The 19,091-nt window shown below is 44.4% G+C and overlaps 1 long non-coding RNA gene across 1 annotated transcript in view; it reads left to right on the top strand.

The window, feature by feature from the left end:
* Positions 1-19,091, top strand: part of LOC133251462 (uncharacterized) — a 169,939-nt gene that overhangs the window by 8,086 nt on the left and 142,762 nt on the right. The window contains exon 3 of the long non-coding RNA XR_009737625.1: positions 10,720-10,828. This is a non-coding gene — a long non-coding RNA (uncharacterized LOC133251462). The remainder of the gene's footprint in view (positions 1-10,719; positions 10,829-19,091) is intronic.

The raw sequence follows: 19,091 nt of genomic DNA, 5'->3' as shown, positions 1-19,091 counted from the left end.
CCATGGGATTTCCCAGGCAAGAACACTGAAGTGGGTTGCCATTTCCTCCTCCAGGGGATCTTCCCAACCCAGGGATTGAACCTGTGTCTCCCACATTGCAGGCGGATTCTTTATTGCTGAGCCACCAGGGAAGCCCACCACTCTGCTTACCTTTCAGTCATTGATTGAAAAAGATGCTCATCTGACTTGTTGCTTGTTTTTTCACATACATTAGAGGACAAGACACTTTAACCTTTTTAGAAAGTTCTGTGGTCCTCACACAGAATATTTGGCCAAATTCCTAACGCAAAATACTCTGAAGTTTTCATTGGCTTGTCCCTTGTTTAAGTATGCTGTGGCTCACCACTAAGGCAATATTATGCAATTGGAAGCAGAATTTAAATTGAAGCTTCTGTCCATCATCCCTGGTATGTGCAGGTGGAGCCCTCCACTGACTTATACCATCACAATTCCTCTTGGTGGCATTATATTTTTAGATAGATTAAAATGCATTTATTTGATCATTTATTTACTTTACTTGGAATTTATTGATATTCTTTGAGTGCCGAGAAACTAATACATTTTAAACCTTTGGATTATGAGTGTTGGAGTATTTTAGAGGGCTTGAAAAATAGCATCCCTCTTCCGTGGCTGAGCTGAGAACTGTCAGGAAGATGCAGATTGAGATGTCAGCATTATTACTGATTGAAGCTGGGTTGGGGGTTCTCCTTAGCTGTAGAGTCAAATGGGTGTGCTGATGTGTCTCACCAGTGCCTGGCAGGACAGGGCCACCAAAGGCTTTCCAGCAGGTACAAAACTGGCCCCAAGCTTCCTGCATGGCATCGGGCACAGATTGATAGCAGTCCCCTTTCTGCTAGAACCTGTCCCAGGAGAAGAGAGGGTGTACCCAGAACCTTGAATCTCTTCTACACTGAGCAGTCAGATAAATCCCCTTTCCTCCTGTAAGGAGGGCTGTGGGAGGAAAGATGGCAGAACTGTTTTCAAGATGAAGTTTTTTTACATGGAAGTATGAGTGATAAGGGCTTCCCAGGTGGCAGTAGTGGTAAAGAACCTGCCTGTCAGGGCAGGAGACATAAGAGACGCAGGTTGCATCCCTGGGTCAGGAAGATCCTCTGGAGAGGGGAATGACAGCCCACTCCAGTATTCTTATCTGGAGAATCCCATGGACAGAGGAGCCTGGCAGACTATAGTCCATATAGTTGTGCTGGAAAGAGTTGGACATGACTGAATTGACTTAGCATGCATGCATGCATGGGTGATGAGGAAGATTTCCACCTTAACAGTGAGAAAGGAGTGAAGGAATTTATAACTAGTTCCAGCCAATTCTCTGGGAATTCTTCACAAGTTATGAACTAGGTATCCTATATACATTGAAGAATGTTAGAATCTGTGTAAACCTCTACCTGGATTGTCTTTGTTTCAAAGGAAAAATGATTGAATGCTATGGTGGTGGAATATTGTCCAATCTCTAGTTTGTCATCGTAGGCTAAAGCAGGCTGTGTTTCCTGGAAGCAGACATGGGGATGGAGTTTGGGGTGTGAGATGTTGATACAGGATCGATACGTGTGAAAAGAAAGAGGAGGACGTAGGAGTGGGCAGAGGAAGAAGCCAAAGCAGGCCTGACAGAACCTGAGACAACCGGGTAGGGAACTTGGGAGTGAAAGTTACCCTTCAGTGTCACCCCACAGTGGACCAAAATGCTCCTGCCTCCCTCTGTTGCTGGCTGGGACTCAGACCCCATGACTCTCTGTGACTGAGGCCGACCCTACAGGAGCCATTGATTGGGCTGCAGGCTCTGGGCAGCTTGTGTACACGTTTGCCATGAGGGCCCTTCATTTCCCAGTCCCTGACTCTGCCTGCTGTCTCATTCTCTGCTGCTGCTGCTGCTAAGTCACTTCAGTCGTGTCCGACTCTGTGCGACCCCAGAGACGGCAGCCCACCAGGCTCTCCCGTCCCTGGGATTCTCCAGGCAAAAACACTGGAGTGGGTTGCCATTTCCTTCTCCAATGCATGAAAGTGAAAAGTGAAAGTGAAGGCGCTCAGTCGTGCCCGACTCTCAGCAACCCCATGGACTGCAGCCCACCAGGCTCCTCTGTCCATGGCATTTTCCAGGCAAGAGTACTGGAGTGGGTCGCCATTGCCTTCTCTGCAACTGCCTGCCTTTTTCTTGACACTTTAGTGAAGCCCAGTTGCTTTACTTCCCACCAGCCCTCATGCCTCTGGTTGTCATCTAAAATATCTATTCTGATCTATCATTCTCATTTCTCATGACTCAGTTTGGGTATCATTTCCTCCAGGAAGGTTTCTCTGACCCCCAGGCTTGGCCGAGCACCACTCTTCCAGTATTCATAGCCTTCTCCTTTGCTGTTGTTCGTCACTCAATCATGTCTGACTCTTTGTGACCTCATGAACTGCAGCATGCCAGGCTTCTCTATCCTTTACTACCTCCTGGAGTTTGCTGAAACTCATATCCATTAAATCAATGATGCCATCCAATGCCTTATCCTCTGTTGCCCCTCCTCCTGCTGCCCTCAGTCTTACCCAGCATCAGAGTCTTTTCTAGTGAGTCGGCTCTTTGCATCAGGTGGCCAAAGTATTGGAGCTTCAGCTTCAGCATCAGCCTTTCCAATGAATATTCAGGGTTGATTTCCTTTAGGATTGACTGATTTGATCTCCTTGCTGTCCAAGAGACTCTCATGAGTCTTCTCCAGCCCTAGCACTTACCAAATGACATTACATTTGCTATGGACCGACCTATCTTTTCCAGGTCTAAGTTTGTCTCCAGGATCGTCTTGTTTGCCTTCAGACCAAGAGTGCCCAGAAAGGTCTTGGTACATGGCAGGTGTTCAACAGACATCCGTCCTCTAATCCTCGCTCCCCTCTAGAGAGAGCCACGCCCTCACCCAATGAACACTCATTGAACACTTTTGTGCAGCCATAACAGGGCATCACAGAGCACTGGGCTGAACTTGTTACTGTAACCACCACAGTGCTCAGAATAGAATCTTGTATATTATCGTTTTTCGGGAAACACTGTTTTTTTTTAAATCAGGCCGTATTTTCTCTTGCCAAAATTGCTTCAGCACAGGATCTGGAAGCTGTGAAGGACTTGAGCAAAAATTGCCAGGCACAGGACAAGCAAGGCCTCAGAGCATATTTGAAATAATTTCTTAGGGGATGAAACTGCTAAGGTAAATGCACTTGTTTTTCTTTTGTTTTTATTGGAGCATAACTGCTTTACAATGTTGTGTTGATTTCTGCTGTACAACAAAGTGAATCAGCTATATGTATACATCTATCCCCTCCTTCTTGGACTTCCCTCCCACCTCCACTCCCATCCCACACCTGTAGGTCACCACCGAGCACCAAGCTGAGCTCTCTGTGTTATACAGCAGCTTCCCACTAGCTATCTGGTTTACACAGGGTAGTGTATATATGTCAGTCCCAATCTCCCAATTCATCTCACTCCCTTCTCCCCTCTCCATGTCCGCCTGTCCATTCTCTATGTCTGCATCTCATTCCTGCCTTGCAAATAGGATCATCTGTACTATTTTTCTAGATTCCCCATATATGCATTAATATATAATATTTGCTTTTCTCTTTCTGACTTACTTTACTCTGTAAATGCCCTTCTTGATTTGCTTTTATCTATGTCAAGGAGGAGGGCTTCCCTGATGGTTCAGTGGTAAAGAATCCTCCTGCCAGTGCAGGAGATGTGGGTTCCATTCCTGGGTTGGAAAGATTCCCTGGAGGAGGGCATGGCAACCCACTCCTGTATTCTTGCCTGGAGAATCCCATGAACAGAGGAGCCTGGCAGGCTACAGTCCATGGGGTTGGACACGACTGAGTGACTAACATTATGAAGATGAATGAATCCTGGATGATTAGATCTCTAAAGAGTTTCAGGATGATGAGGTGAGGATGGGTGTGAAGTTTGCACAAAGTGGTTGCAATCACACATTCCCCAACAAACAAGAAGAATGAGGAAGCCGAAGAAAGTTTGACTTTGTCCCTCTTCTCAAGACCAGTTCTGTGGAACACTCAGGAAGAGCTGGAGAGGCCACAAGATGCCAACCCGCTCACCCCAGATTGGCATGGAAGTCTGAAAACAAATGCTTTTCAGTCTGGCTGAGCCTCAAATCCTGTGCAGAGGCAAGATTTGACATGCAGAAACATATCAGGGGCTTCAAACCAGCCAAACGGGAAAAGGAAAGGCCCCTTCAATTGTTTGAGGGAGAAGAGGAAGACCAGAGGCAATATTATCTTTCATCAGCCACTCCCCATGAGGGAATGAGCTTTCCAAAGTGTACAGACTACACTTAGCAGGGAAGGGAGGAGCCGCCTTCACTAAAAAAGCCTGATTCTGACCAGATATCAAATCATCGAGAACTGGGACTACCTGGGGTCCAATCAGAGCCAGTCACTGTGTTGGCCTTGATTATCTCTTCTGTCCTGTGTGAGTGGGTGGGTGGGAGGGGGGACTGTGAGATTTATGCTTCAGAGGTTCACCAGGTTTGTCAGGAGTCCTGGCTTCTGACCTGTGGGCTCTGGGGGCACAGACAGGCTTGTGAGCCAGTTCCTGTCCCCCAGAGGCCAGAGGCCAGTTGGAGAGACACACACGCAGTGTTAGTGACGGCAGCAGCAACTGCTATGCTACTGAGGGGTTTCTGTGAACTGTTAACCTCATTTCTTCCTCATAATGGCACTAAGAGACGTTACGCCTCACAGCAGCTATCTGTTACATGCACAAGGAAACAGACTCACAGAGCTTAGTTACCTATTCCAAGTCACCGTGGCAAATAGATGGCAGAAGAAGGACTCAAAGACTCGAGTCTGTGTGACTCATTCTCTAAGCCGAGGTTCTCAACTGGGAGTAATTTTGGTCCCTTTCCTCCACTCCCCAGGGGACACTGGCAATGTCTCGAGGCGTTTTTTTTGCCACAATGTGAGAGATGGCCACTGGCATCTAGTGGGTAGAGGCCACCAATGCTGTTTTTAAGCATCCCACGGTGCTCAGATCAGCCTCACCCCCACCCCAACAAGGACTTATTGGGCCCAAAATGTTAATAGTGCTGAGGCTGAGAACTGCTGCTCTAGACCATCTCTGTCCACTTCATTAAAACAGGGCTTGCCTGATGGCTCAGATGGTAAAGAATCTGCCTGCAATGCGGGAGACCTGGGTTGGATCCCTGGGTTGGAAAGATCCCTTGGAGGAGGGCATGGCAACCCACTTCGGTATTCTTGCCTGGAGAATGCCCATGGACAGAAGTGCCTGGCGGACTACATTCCATGGGGTCGCAAAGAGTCAGACACGACTGAGTGACTAAGCACACCACCCTTCTCACCCAGTTATGTTTAGCTTAGTTCCTCAATGTTTCATTTATGGGACTCATCCCGGTGTATTATTTTTACTGCTTGTGATTTCTGTTGCATCTGTCTCCCTCCTGTGGGCTGCTTGAGGGCAAAGACTGCCTTCCTTCTTCAGTCCTCTGTCTCCAACACCTGGCACAGTGCCTGGGACACAGTAGGTGCTCAATAATATTTGTTGAATGAATAAATGAGCAAATAGAGAATTTAACACTATGTACAGGGTCATAACAACAAACTGGCAAACAGTATTATGGTCTCTCTGATTCCAAGTGTGCTCCTTACCCACATGCACAAGACTAAAACAATTAGTGTCACAGGACAGAGGATTGTGCTCTAGGAGCTCTGAGTCCCACAGAGGAGAGAGGACAAGTCAGCGGGTGTCAGTGTCTGATGCCAAATTCAAACTGGGAGATAAATAAGGGGTGGAAGGAGATGGGAAGAGGCTTAGGGCTCAGCTAAGGGCCCTGGCACTTACAGATGGAGAGAGGACTTAGTGGAGAGTTTCCCAGATATTAAAAGAATGGTTTAAAATGACCAGAATCAATCATTCTCCCCTTTAAGCAAAGATGGGTGATACAACATTTCTCTTTTCCCAGGCTTCAGGGACTCTGGTCCTCTTTCAGTCCCCCAAAATAATGGCTGGTGGCACTACAGATGCTTGTTCGCGTCCTAGAATGTCCCTAAAGTCAAGCTCCAGGCTGGCTCCATCTGGCGAATGAAAGCCTGGCAGCAGTTGTCTCCTGCCCCAGGCTTGTGTCTCCTCTGCAGCCTGCCAGCCTGCCAGTGACAGCCTTTTGGGAGCCAGTGTGGGAGCAAACTCCCATGACTCATGGCTGGGGAAGCTGTCAGGGTGAGGGGAGGCAAGGACACACAGGGCAAGGGCAGGCAGACAGGGGAAGGCAGGAGGAAGTGGGGAGTGCAGAGGAAGGAGGAGCCAAGTTAGTGACAGAACAGGGGAGAAGGAAGCAAGAGAGGGATGGAAGGAAATACTACAAGTAATAGTAGTGATAGCAAACATTTTGAGTATTGACAGTAGTCTCAAATTGTGTAAAATCCTTACAATGCATAATCGCCTTTAATCCTGAAAACAATTCATGGGGTAGTTTTCCTTTATCATGTCCTTTTTATGGATAAAAAACAACAACAAAAAAACCCCCTAAAGATCAGAGACCTTAACCAGTATAAGAACACACAGGTTGTTTTTTGGTGGATTCAGATGGGAAAAAAAGAAGGAAAGAGTTGATATTGTAGATGGTGATGAATAAACTCAAGGTTGTATGGTGTGTGTGAGGGCAGATGGCAGAGTCCTGGAAGCTGGTCTCTGGCTCAGAGTCTTAATGAACGTCTGTCTTTAACTGTCCTACTTGTGTAGTAATTTAGGATCAGCTTCGGAAGGTTCTTTGCTTGAATGGGCTTCACTGACAGATCATATTGGAGAGTGCTTGGTGACATGTGAGCCCAAGACAATTCCAATGCCATTGTTAGATATTGATTCTTCCTTCCTAATACAAAGCAATCGGGGTCACAAAAATAATCTGATCTTATGATGCTTGTGGCAAGGAAAACAAAGGAAGTTAAAATAAATACAAATAGCTTTTATATGCTTTAACATCTATGGGTCACTTTCACATCTGTTATCTCTTGTGATATTTTCATTCTGTGGTAGATGTCAGGCTCCACATTTCACCAAAGAGGAAATAGGTTCAGAGAGAGGAATTTCAATTACTAAAAATTGGGGATTCAAATTTGGGTCTTCTCCAAATCTCTAGCTCTTTCCTGCATAAAGGAGCTTTCCAACCCAGCTTCCTGAATGTAAATCTTGGGCACCCTATTGAAAGTCATGCTCAGTGTCTCTTAAAAGCAGTTATTTACTTTCTTTTCAAACTAACTTTCCAGAATGAAAAGTTCTGTGAAACAATACCTTAGCCAATTTCTCATGAAAAGAAGACTAATTCTAGGTTATAATTAAAGTCATATTTCTTGTATCAAATGTCCTTTCACTAATTGTTTATAAAAGAGCTCATTTAAAATAAAAAAGTTCCCCCAAAAGTAATATGTGTCCTTCTAGGAACAAATTAATAGAAGCAAACAGTAGTGTTTTTGGAAATTCCTTGGATAAATAATTTTGTACATACTGTTCCCTTTAGCCCCGCCTTTTCTGGGGCCACACCCTTGTTCCTCTCTTGAATCAACTCAGCCAAAGTCCTCTTATTCTCTCCACTCAGGTTGCCTTTCCTTCCCTCCACTCCTCCTCCCACACCCTATGGCTCTTTCTTTCCATGTAATTTCTTAGCCCTTGCTATCTACACCCCTTAGAAATGAAAACCCCAGAGGGCTGAGTCCTGATTTTTCTTCACTGTCACTGTGTCCTCAGCGTGCTGCCTGGCTCATAGTAGTTGCACAATAAATATTTGTTGGGTGAATGAATGCATGGGTCACTAGCCATTGGACACATTGTTAATGTGAGTTCTCTCTTTCTTTCCTTGTCTCTTCTATTTATATCCCTAATACCAGTCCTGGCACACGAAATGGGAGCTTTGTAAATGTTTGTCAAGTGAATCAAGGAGTGAAAGAAATATTGAAATATTGTTTTATAAAACCTACTTTCAATAGAAACAATATATCCATTTTGTGAAATAATATCATATCTCTCCTGTGTCTTGAAAAGAGTGGAGGTTGGAGGTTGAGTGGTGGCATGGCAACTCACTTCAGTATTCTTGCCTGGAGAATCCTACAGACAGAGCAGCCTGGCAGGCTACAGTCCATGGGGTTGCAAAGAGTCAGATATAACTGAAGTCAGTTAGCATGCACGCATGGGTGTGTGAGTGCATGTTTATGGTGCATCTGCATGATCACAGATTCCTAATGCTTCTGGTTGATGGAGACCTTAACAATCAAGTGGCAGTAATGATAATACTGATGTTTAACAGTTACTGGATATTTTAGTCCAGGCTCTGTGCCAAGACTTTTTTTGTATTAACTTACTAAATTCCTATAACCTATGCTGTGGGGGTATTTATTATTTCCATTCAACAGCTGAGGAAACTGAGGTACAAACAGCTACATCAACAGGACTCTCTGAAGCCTTCTGGATATATACGTGGGTGCTTCTAGGCTTCTCTGGGAATGAGGGAAGGTGCAAGACCATGTGAAGGCAAGGAAGGTCATCAAGGAAGAGCCTGCCCTCCCCTCCTGTATCCAGAGCTGTTGTTCTGTTAAATGTTTTACGTATCAGGCTTCTGCAAAAGTATTTCTTAGAGAAGCAAGGTTTTATATAGCTAGGAAAAAAAGATAGATATTTTAGTTTTACAGATAGGATATGAAGATTTTAGGGGCGTTAAATCCCTTGGCAGTTGTCATCAGTGGCTAAGCCAGGTCTAAAAATCTCAACTCCAAACAGTCCAGAATCTAATTCCTAGGCCAAGTTACTTGGGTGCCTGGGTGTTTCCATTAGTTCAGTTCAGTCGCTCAGTTGTGTCTGATTCTTTGTGACCCCATGAACCACAGCACGCCAGGCCTCCCTGTCCATCACCAACTCCCGGAATTTACCCAAACTCATGTCCATTGAGTCAGTGATGTCATCCAGCCATCTCATCCTCTGTCGTCCCCTTCTCCTCCTGCCCCCATTCCCCCCTAGCATCAGGGTCTTTTCCAATGAGTCAACTCTTCGCATGAGGTGGCCAAAGTATTGGAGTTTCAGCTTCAGCATCAGTCCTTCCAAAGAACACCCAGGACTGATCTTTAGGATGGACTGGTTGGATCTCCTTGCAGTCCAAGGGATTCTCAAGAGTCTTCTCCAACACCACAGTTCAAAAGCATCAATTCTTCGGCACTCAGCTTTCTTCACAGTCCAACTCTCACATCCATACATGACTACTGGAAAAACCATAGCCTTGACTAGATGGACCTTTGTTGGCAAAGTAATGTCTCTGCTTTTGAATATGCTATCTAGGTTGGTGATAACTTTCCTTCCAAGGAGTAAGCGTCTTTTAATTTCATGGCTGGAATCACCATCTGCAGTGATTTTGGAGCCCCCCAAAATAAAGTCTGACACTGTTTCCACTGCTTCCCCATCTATATGTCATGAAGTGATGGGACCAGATGCCATGATCTTTGTTTTCTGAATGTTGAGCTTTAAGCCAACTTTTTCAGTCTCCTCTTTCACTTTCATCAAGAGGCTTTTTAGTTCCTCTTCACTTTCTGCCATAAGGGTGGTGTCATCTGCATATCTGAGGTTATTGATATTTCTTCCAGCAATCTTGATTCCAGGTTGTTCTTCTTCCAGCCCAGCGTTTCCATAATGGCTCTTAAATTTGGTATAACTTATTGACCATGACTTCTTTGTCCAAACTTTCCAGATGTATGTTCTGAGGAATACTGAGTAAAATAAGGTCAGTTACAGGTAAATTTAGAAGTATTTGTCTTGCAGAGTTGTTAGAGGAAAACAGGAAGGACGAGGCAAAGCTAGACAAGGCAGGAAGTAGAAAGAGTACTCAGGACATTTAGAGAAGACCAGTGTGTGTGTGTGTGTGTGTGTGTGTGTGTGTGTGTGTGTGTGTGTATAGGTGTCTGTGGGTGGATGGGGTACTGTGTATACCAAAGTAGGCAGGCTTTTGACCCTGGAATAAAAATGGCAACAAAAATAACAATAGCAATAATGCTATTTTTTGAATGGCTCACATGTGACATGTTCACAAGCTCAATACTTTACATGCAGCATCATTTTTAATATTGAGGTCAATCAGCTCTTCTCATTGAAGAGGAAACAGAACCTTCTAGAGCTGGTAAGTGGCAGAGAGGAAACCAGCGTCTGTCTGGCATCAAAGTACATGCTCTAAATCCTTCAGCTACACTGTGACTTCAGAGTCCCCAGAATCACTGGGACTCAGGCATTTCTGTACCCACTGGCAGCTCTTGGGGCTGGGTCTGCCTCAGAGCAAGGGCCTGTGACCTCGACTCAGGGACACCACAAGAAGCTTGAATTAGATCTTCCTTTACAGCAAGCTAAGCCAGTCCAGGGTGATTCAACCACCTGCTGCTTGGGTGCCTGAGATTCTTTGACCTGGGGACCAAGCCTTCCATTCCCCAGTTAGAGATAAAATACTGAGATTCTTGGTGGCTGCCTTTTAGTCAATGAACAAGTCAGAAAAAAATGGTCAAAAGTAATCCCTGAATTTTTATAGCCTTTTAAGATTTTCAAAGCATTTCCCCTCTGTGTATTTTAAAGGTCGTTAGAACCTTATGTCAACTCCTATTTGACAGATCAGATCAGAATGAAGGAAAAATTTATGGAGAGTTACACACATCTCAGAAGTGGTTGACCAAGAACTCAATCCCTTGTCTTTTCAGGTCACTTCCTCTTTGCCAGGAACTAGAATGGTGAAGGTCCTAGAAGGAGTGAGAAGTCTTAAGGTCAGGAGAGAAGCTCTGCTGAGGGGCCCAGTGTGGAAAAAACCCGGTAAGTGACTCTTCAGAGGGTACAGCGCTGGCTGGCCCTGCTTCCCTTTAGCTGGGTTGGGGCCCAGAAGAGCTGTGCCCGGAGGTATTTTTGTCTTGTTGCTTCAGCTCAGAAAGCTCCACTTGGAATGATTTATGATGATTTCTTGGGTTTGTTTTGTAAACACAGCCCATACCACAGGAGGGAATTACATTCCCAGGGTCTTCCTTCACAAGTGATATTGCTCTAAAATTATTTTGCTTTGGGCTGATGTTCTCAAGTTGTTGAATCTAGAACATAAAGATGGTGAGAAGCCTCAGAGGTTATCTAGCCCATCTGTCTCACTTTATTTTTGGCAAAACAGGCCTAGAGATGGGGAGGGAGTTTCCTGAAGCATACAGCCAGCTACAGACAAAAGCTGGGCTAGAACATCTGACTACCTTCAGATGTTTCTTCCATGATTACTGTTGCTCTGGGGGCAGAAATGTGAGCACAACAGATACAGTCTACTGCTTCATGGAACTCAGACTTTATAGGGGATATTGACTAAACAGGTCATTAAAAACCACTTTCGTATATCACTTCACACTTGTCAGAATGGCTGTTATTAAAAAGACAAGAAATAAATGTTGGAGAGGGTATGGAGAAAAGGGAATCCTTGTGCATTGTTGGTAGGAATGTAAATTGGTATAACCACTATGGAAAACAGTATGGAGGTTCCTCAAAAAATTTAAAACATAACCACCATGTGACTTAGAAATTTTATTTCTGGGTATTATCTGAATATGCAGAAACTAGAAAAGATATGTGCACTCAGTGTTCATTGTAACATTATCTACAATAGGCAAGATATGGAAGCAACCTAAGTGTCCATCAATAGATGAATGGAGCTCTCTGGAGCTCCCTGAGAGCTATGGAAACAGCCCCACAACAGCCTCCGCATGCCAAGCAGGGCCATCAGAATCTAGAATTTTCCACCTCTGATTTCCAGTTTAGAAAAACCTGGACATGATGGATCTAGAAAGCAACACTCTCTTACACAGGTCTCAAAGCTTCCTCTCACAGAGGGTTTTATAGTTCAAAAGCTAATTTCAATGCTCTTTCCTTTTCCTGTCTCTCTGTTGTTCTGCTTCTCCATCTTTCTTTCATTTTTTGTCTTAGGAGGGTATTAGGTGGTTAAAAGCAATAGGCTTTAGAAATCAGCAGGTCTGGGTTTGAATTGTGGCTTTTCCACTTGCTGGGTGAGTCACTTTGGGTACATTTCTTAACCTCTTGGATTCTGAGTTTCCTCATTAGCCAAATGGGTATATTACTTTTTTAAAATGGAGTTGCAAGTTTGAATCAGGTAATATGCATAATATACATAAGAACTCAGCACATGGTAGGTGCATAATAACTTGCCATTGCTAGTCATTTGTTCGGTGTTTATCTGGTAGTTACTGGGTGCCAGGCCCTGGGCTAGGCACCAGGATCATAATGCTGATTCCTAAAATGCCCCTTTTAAGTGTCAGGCAGGGATCAGTGTTCCCAAAGCCCAGTGGCAGCACATGAAGAAAATGAAACCCCTAGGCAGGATCTAGAAAATGGCCCCAGATCTAGAAATGGATCTAGCTGCTGACGCTGAATGACGCTACCAAGGACGTAGGCTCTCACTTTTTAACCATATTTCCCCTTTGCAGTTTCCTTGTTCCATTTTGTTCAAATTAAAAATCACATTGTGTCTACTACCATGTGGCAGGCCCTGAGCTAGGTCCTGCAAAGGACCCCAAGGTGAGTAAGCTGTGGTCTCAGTCAGTCTGATAGCGCCCACAGGATGGCAACTGGGATGGTCATGGCACTAGAATTGCCCCATGAGGAATATCTGCAGGGACCAGTCTCTTTAGCTTGATGGTGAAGGACTCAGTGAACCTTCTAATTTCTGAAGGCTATCATAGGAAAGGGGGGTGGGTCACATGTTATTTTGGAGTCCCTCAGAGGCAGAACCAGGGCCCATGGCAGAAATCACCATAAGACGTATTTTGTCTCATTAAAAGGAATGGATCTTTCTAATATCTTTGGGTGTCTAGCAATTGGAAACGGCTCTCTGGTAATCAGAGCAAGCTCCATCTCTAGGAATGCTCAGCATAAATACACATCAGGTTGTTGTAAAGGGAATGCCTGATTCGGGGGGGAGCTTTGATAGGGTGACCTCTAAGCTTCCTAGTAGCTCTTCTCGATGCAAGGATTCTGTTTCCATTGTCTAACTCACACTACCTTCCCTTGGATGCCTGCCAGCTTCCTCCCTCTGGGGCTCACCCTGCAGTTTACCTCACTCCTTCCTGAACCTAGCTCCGGAACTTTGCCATGGCAACTTAACAACCCGGGTCCAATGTGTCAGGCCACTGGGGCATATGTGAAATAGATTTCAGTCTGTGTTTTGGCTGGAAATTTTAGTTTTGTTATCATATCAGCCCCTTTTAGAAATCTTCCCCCTTTAGGTATTTGGGTTTTCTTTCCTAGATTTATATTTTACACACATTTCATATAGAAAGATACAGCAGCATCTGTTACTACATTTTTAAGCTTGATATTTTGGAAAAATCAACATCATAGTCACTCTGGAGTCAAGATGTTGAGTTCAAATCTTATCTCTATTACTTACTATCAGTGTTGTCCTGGCCAAGCTTTTTAATCTCTGTAAGAGATTAATATCTTAATATCTGTAAAACAAGGTAATAATGACATATAGCTCATAGGAATGTTGTAAGTCTAAATATATAATAACATGCAAAGAACTTGGAACAACGCTGGTACATTGTTTTCAATAAATGTTAATGGTAAATAAATAATCATTCAATAATAATGTCATCCATATACTTCATTTATTATTTATGTATTATTTTTAGAACTATTTCCTGTGCATTCCGTAAGTCAGAATAATATCAGCTTTGAAAGGGTTCTAGAAGTTATCAAATTCAACCCACCTTTTTACTGCTAAGGAAATTGAGCCTCAGAGGAGTGCAGCTATTTGCTCATCTAAGGCAGAGGCAGGAGGAGGGTGCAGGGGCCTTCGCTCTTGTCGGACGTTCTTTCACATATCCCTATCCCCTAATGAGAATTAATTAAAGGTTACCATATTTTCCTCGTAGGTTGCTTTAAGAAAATAACACGTCACAAGCATGTAGCTAACTAAATAGATACTGAAACGCTTCCAAGGAAATTTATAGTTTGAAGAACTGGAAACAGGAAAATGATATTTATATACTACTCTCTGTCTCCCTGTTTGGGAGGACCTTGGATCCCAGCTCCCAGGGATCCAGCAGCCCGGCATCCCCCCTCCAACCGCCCATGCCTCTTGAGGAGCAAGTGTTATCCTCGAGATAACCTTGCATAAATGCCTCTTTGCAACAGCCCTTCTAGTTTCTTCTTGGAATACCAGTTCCAGGGCTGGTGCTTTCAGCCTGTGTGGTTTAAATTATTTATGGATGTGCTGCCAAACTTTTGAATGTGTGTAAAATTTATTTTTGCTTCAGCTGCACATCACACTGTTGCAAGGGTGCCTGCTGAGCTAAGTAGATGGAGGGATGTGCCGCAGAGCCAGGTCAACTGGCTGTAAAGAGGTGTTGTGTAAAGCTGAGGCACTCCAAGGAAGACTTGCGAAGACTTTACTGGGGTAGGTGGCAACTTGGTTTTGGAGTTCATGAGAAAGCATGATTAGGGCAAAGCAAAGTTCAAGTCAGCCTTCAACTCAGGACTGAGGGGCACTGAGTGAACCACACAGTTCTGATGGTCCCGTGGAGAGACCTTAAACATCAGACCTGCCCCTGCCCGTTGCCTGCTTTACTGATTTCAAGTGTGCTGCCCCCAATTCCAGAATTTGAAAGTGTACTATGAATAAAACATCTGAAAACCATTGTCCTAAGTCTAATATGGAACAAAGTGTCCCCTGGTGACATAATTTTGTGCAATACTGGGTTGAACAAAATTCAACCTGATTCCTTACTACAGGATTTCTCAGTGACTTTGAGGTGCTAATGTATGTGATGACTCCCGCAGAGCAGGGGTAGAATGCAGCATTTATTCATCTTTTTTGGTCACAGAACCATGTTTTTCTTTCAAAAACATATGTGGGGACTAGTATTTTGAGGAAACACTTTGGCAGATACTGTTTCAAAGGATTTCTCCTTTCTTTTGTTTGAGAGTGTTCTGAAGGCTGTCATATGAAGGCTTAATTCAAAGTCTGAGCCTTGGTAATGGCTCAGTGGGTAAAGAATCCTCCTGCAATGCAGGAGGCACAGGGTACCGGGGTTAGATCCCTGGGTGAAGAAGTTTTGGTCCCTGGAGAAGGGAATGGGTAAGCACTCCAATATTCTTACCTGGGAAATCCCACGAACAGAAGAGCCTGGTGGACTATAGTCCATGGCGTAGCAGAGTCTGACACGATTGAGCACACAGACGGAGTCCCTGACACACAACTCAGCAACCCACCTGGACGCCTAACTTTACTTAAGGTACTTTTTAAACACATCTGAGAAGGTTTGAAGGACTGCTTACTCTCCTTGGAGGGAGATGGGGTCACTTCTTAATGCAAAAACGAAAGATGGTAACTTGTATACTCTACCTTAGGTTAGAGCATCTTTGGAGGATCTGGCCTCCTTAGTCAGATATTCCTGTAAATTACTTTTGCTTACAAGGCTGCTTCCATGATGTGGCTCCCAGGCTGCCCCTGCTCAGGACACACTGTGTTGGAACTGCTTTCTCTCCATCTTGCTATACCCTGTAGAAAGCCTTCATGTTTTGGCCTGAATGCTACAGGCTGGAGCTAATCCTTTGGCCAGCATGTCATTAGCCTGCTCAAGTTAATAGCTTGGAATGTCTTTCCAATTTTTTGGACTCATTTTTTTCTCACCAATAAAGGCAACAAGCACACACAAAGGGAAGCTGAATCTACCTCAGGGTAGATGCCATGCTTTGGCAATGCCACAGTGAATACATTAGGGTTTTTTGAATAGATGCATGATAATAAATTAAAAATACAGCATGCTACCTTCAAGAAGTGCTGTAGAGACCAAGAGGAGGAAGTGATCACTTCTGTCTGGATGATCTTTAAGGTTCCTCCAAGCTCTTAAAGTATTCTTAGATACCATACCTCTGCTGCAGTTGGCCCAGAGCCTTCTGATCCTCAACACAGCAGAGAAGGTGGAGGAACTCTGTCACTGAGTGCTAGATGACTGTTAGCTGATCTCCTCTGGACTAAACCTCACCTGGCACAGACCCCGACTCAGCCCAGGCTGGCAGGATCATCCTGTCCCACTCCCCCAAGCAGGGGTGTGTGCCCGTCCTGAACCCAGTCTACCTTAGACATTTGGGCTGGAGAGGAGCAGAAACTGTGTGCATCTCATTCAGTCTCCGGAACAGCCTCCTAGTTTGAGAGGGGAGGATGGATTCTCACATGGAACAGCCCAAAGAAAACATCTAAAATTCTTCACCCAAGACCCCAAACCCTCTTGGTTCAGTTGCAGGGCACCCCTTTTTACTTCCTTCTGAGACCTGGAGACTCACATTCTTCCCTGTTCCCATTTTTTTTTTTCTCCTACTATTTTTCCTCTTTCTTCTGTCCTTCCATATTTCCAAGTACCATGAGCCAAGGGTGATTTCAGCAATAGTGAAATTGTCAATGCTAATGAGTTGCTGGTTATAGTTTCAAGTAGAAAAATGAGGACACACGTCTGCTAATCCCCAGGTGACCCAGGGTGTGAGGAAAGACTTTGGCTCTGAGCACCTTCAGGTACTTCTAGTGTACTCTAGAGAGCTTGTCCCAGTCTCCTTTCCTTAACAACAACAAAAAAAGTTTTATTCCACCGGGGACAAAATACCTGGAAGCAGCATTGTTAGTAGTTGTAGTCACAGGCCACCCACCCTCTGCCCTTCCTCATTATATCCCCAGGGGCACTACAGCAAACAAAGAGTTGTGTCTGGAGAAAGCCAAGGGTGGGCTGGCACAAGGAAGCCTGGAAACCTGGAATGGGGAGTCCAGGAATGGGAAGGCCTTAGCTGGGAGTAATAAGGAGGTGCTTCATCCCATCCCCTCTGAGAAGTCAGAAATCATGTCCACTAATCTCAAGAGCTGACTCATTGGCAAAGACTCTGATGCTGGGAAAGATAGAAGGCAGGAGGAGAAGGGGATGACAGAGCATGAGATGGTTTGTTGGCATCACCAACTCAATGGACATGAGTTTGAACAAACTCTGGAAGATGGTTAAAGACAGGGAAGCCTGGCTTGCTGCAGCCCATGGAGTCAAAAAGAGTTTGACACAGCTGAGCTACTGAACAGCAATCTATCTCATCAAGCCTCTAACCTGAGGTCACCATCTCACCACTTCACCTACCTAATCAGGAAACCACCTCCTACCCGCCCTACTGATAAGCCTGAGACTACCCTCCATTTTCTTGGAACTCAGGATTGTCAACCACCATCTCGTTCCCTCCTTCCCTCCCTCCATCCTTCCTTCCTTTCTTCCCCACTAAATGTATTCCTGTCACCTGTTTTGTCTTATTCTTCCCTGGTCCCACCCTGGACCTTCCTTCAAGACTTCTGCAGCACCCCTACTTTCTGCTGTTCTCTGGCTCCTTGTCCTCTGTTTGACATGTGGGCAAAGAAGAGCTACCACTGCTGATTCCACTTTTCACTGCACTCCTTTGTCAATCTGCACCACTACTCTGCCACTGAACCTGCTTTTTGATGGGTAACAAATGACCTCTGAATAAATCCTTTAAAAAAAAAAATCTATTCAACTCTTTCAAAGTATTAAAATTTAAATTAAAATATTTATTATAAAAATACCCCCAATAATACTCATTTTATAAAGAATTAAAATATTGAAGAAGTATGTAGAGTAGAAAATGAAACATCACCTTGGGAATTCCCTTGTGGTCCAGGGGACCTGTTAGCACTGTGTGGCTAAGCCAACACTCCCTGACCCCCAACTCTAAGCCATTCCCCAGAAGCAACCATTATAAAATAGTTTGGTAAACCTTCCACTATGCTGTTACTTACAAATTTGGGATTATTTTAGTACCCTTCTACAATTGGTATTTTTATTTAATGCTATGCTGCAGATGTCTTTCTATGTAAGTATATCAGTTCAGTTTAGTTGCTCAGTTGTGTCCGACTCTTTGTGACCCCATGAACTGCAGCACACCAGGCCTCCCTGTCCAAAACCAACTCCCGGAGTTCACCCAAACCCATGTCCATCGAGTCGGTGATGCCATCCAGCCATCTGATCCTCTGTCGTCCCTTCTCCTCCTGCTCCCAATCCCTCCCAGCATCAGAGTCTTTTCCAATGAGTCAACTCTTCGCATGAGGTGGCCAAAGTACTGGAGTTTCAGCTTTAGCATCATTCCTTCCAAAGAACACCCAGGACTGATCTCCTTTAGAATGGACTGGTTGGATTTCCTTGCAGTCCAAGGGACTCTCAAGAGTCTTCTCCAACACCACATCTCAAAAGCATCAATTCTTCGGCACTCAGCTTTCTTCACAGTCCAACTCTCATCCATACATGACTACTGGAAAAACCACAGCCTTGACTAGACGGACCTTGTTGGCAAAGTAATGTCTTTGCTTTTGAATATGCTATCTAGGTTGGTCATAACTTTCCTTCCAAGGAGTAAGTGTCTTTTAATTTCATGGCTGGAATCACCATCTGCAGTGATTTTGGAGCCCCCCAAAATAAAGTCTGACACTGTTTCTACTGTTTCCCCATCTATTTCCCATGAAGTGGTGGGACCAGATGCCATGATCTTCATTTTCTGAATGTTGAGCTTTAAGCCAACTTTTTCAGTCTTTCACTTTCATCAAGAGGCTTTTTAGTTCCTCTTCACTTTCTGCCATAAGGGTGGTGTCATCTGCATATCTGAGGTTATTGATATTTCTCCCGGCAGTCTTGATTCCAGCTTGTGCTTCTTCCAGCCCAGCGTTTCTCATGATGTACTCTGCATGTAAGTTAAAGAAGCGGGGTGACAATATACAGCCTTGACATACTCCTTTTCCTATTTGGAACCAGTCTGTTGTTCCATGTCCAGTTCTAACTGTTGCTTCCTGACCTGCATATAGGTTTCTCAAGAGGCAGTATATACAGACATATATAATTTTTAAAATGTCCAAACAGTGTTCCATTTCATAACTATATCACACTTCATTTAGCCAATCTTCTTGTAATAAATACTGAGGTTTAGAAATACCATTTATTTATTTGTTCATTCATTCATCTATTCACCAGTCTTCTTTGATGGCTGTTTCAATTTA

This window comes from Bos javanicus, chromosome 7, assembly GCF_032452875.1.
Source record: "Bos javanicus breed banteng chromosome 7, ARS-OSU_banteng_1.0, whole genome shotgun sequence".
In the NCBI taxonomy this organism is placed as follows: domain Eukaryota; kingdom Metazoa; phylum Chordata; class Mammalia; order Artiodactyla; family Bovidae; genus Bos; species Bos javanicus.
This window is presented reverse-complemented; position numbering and strand designations above follow the sequence as displayed.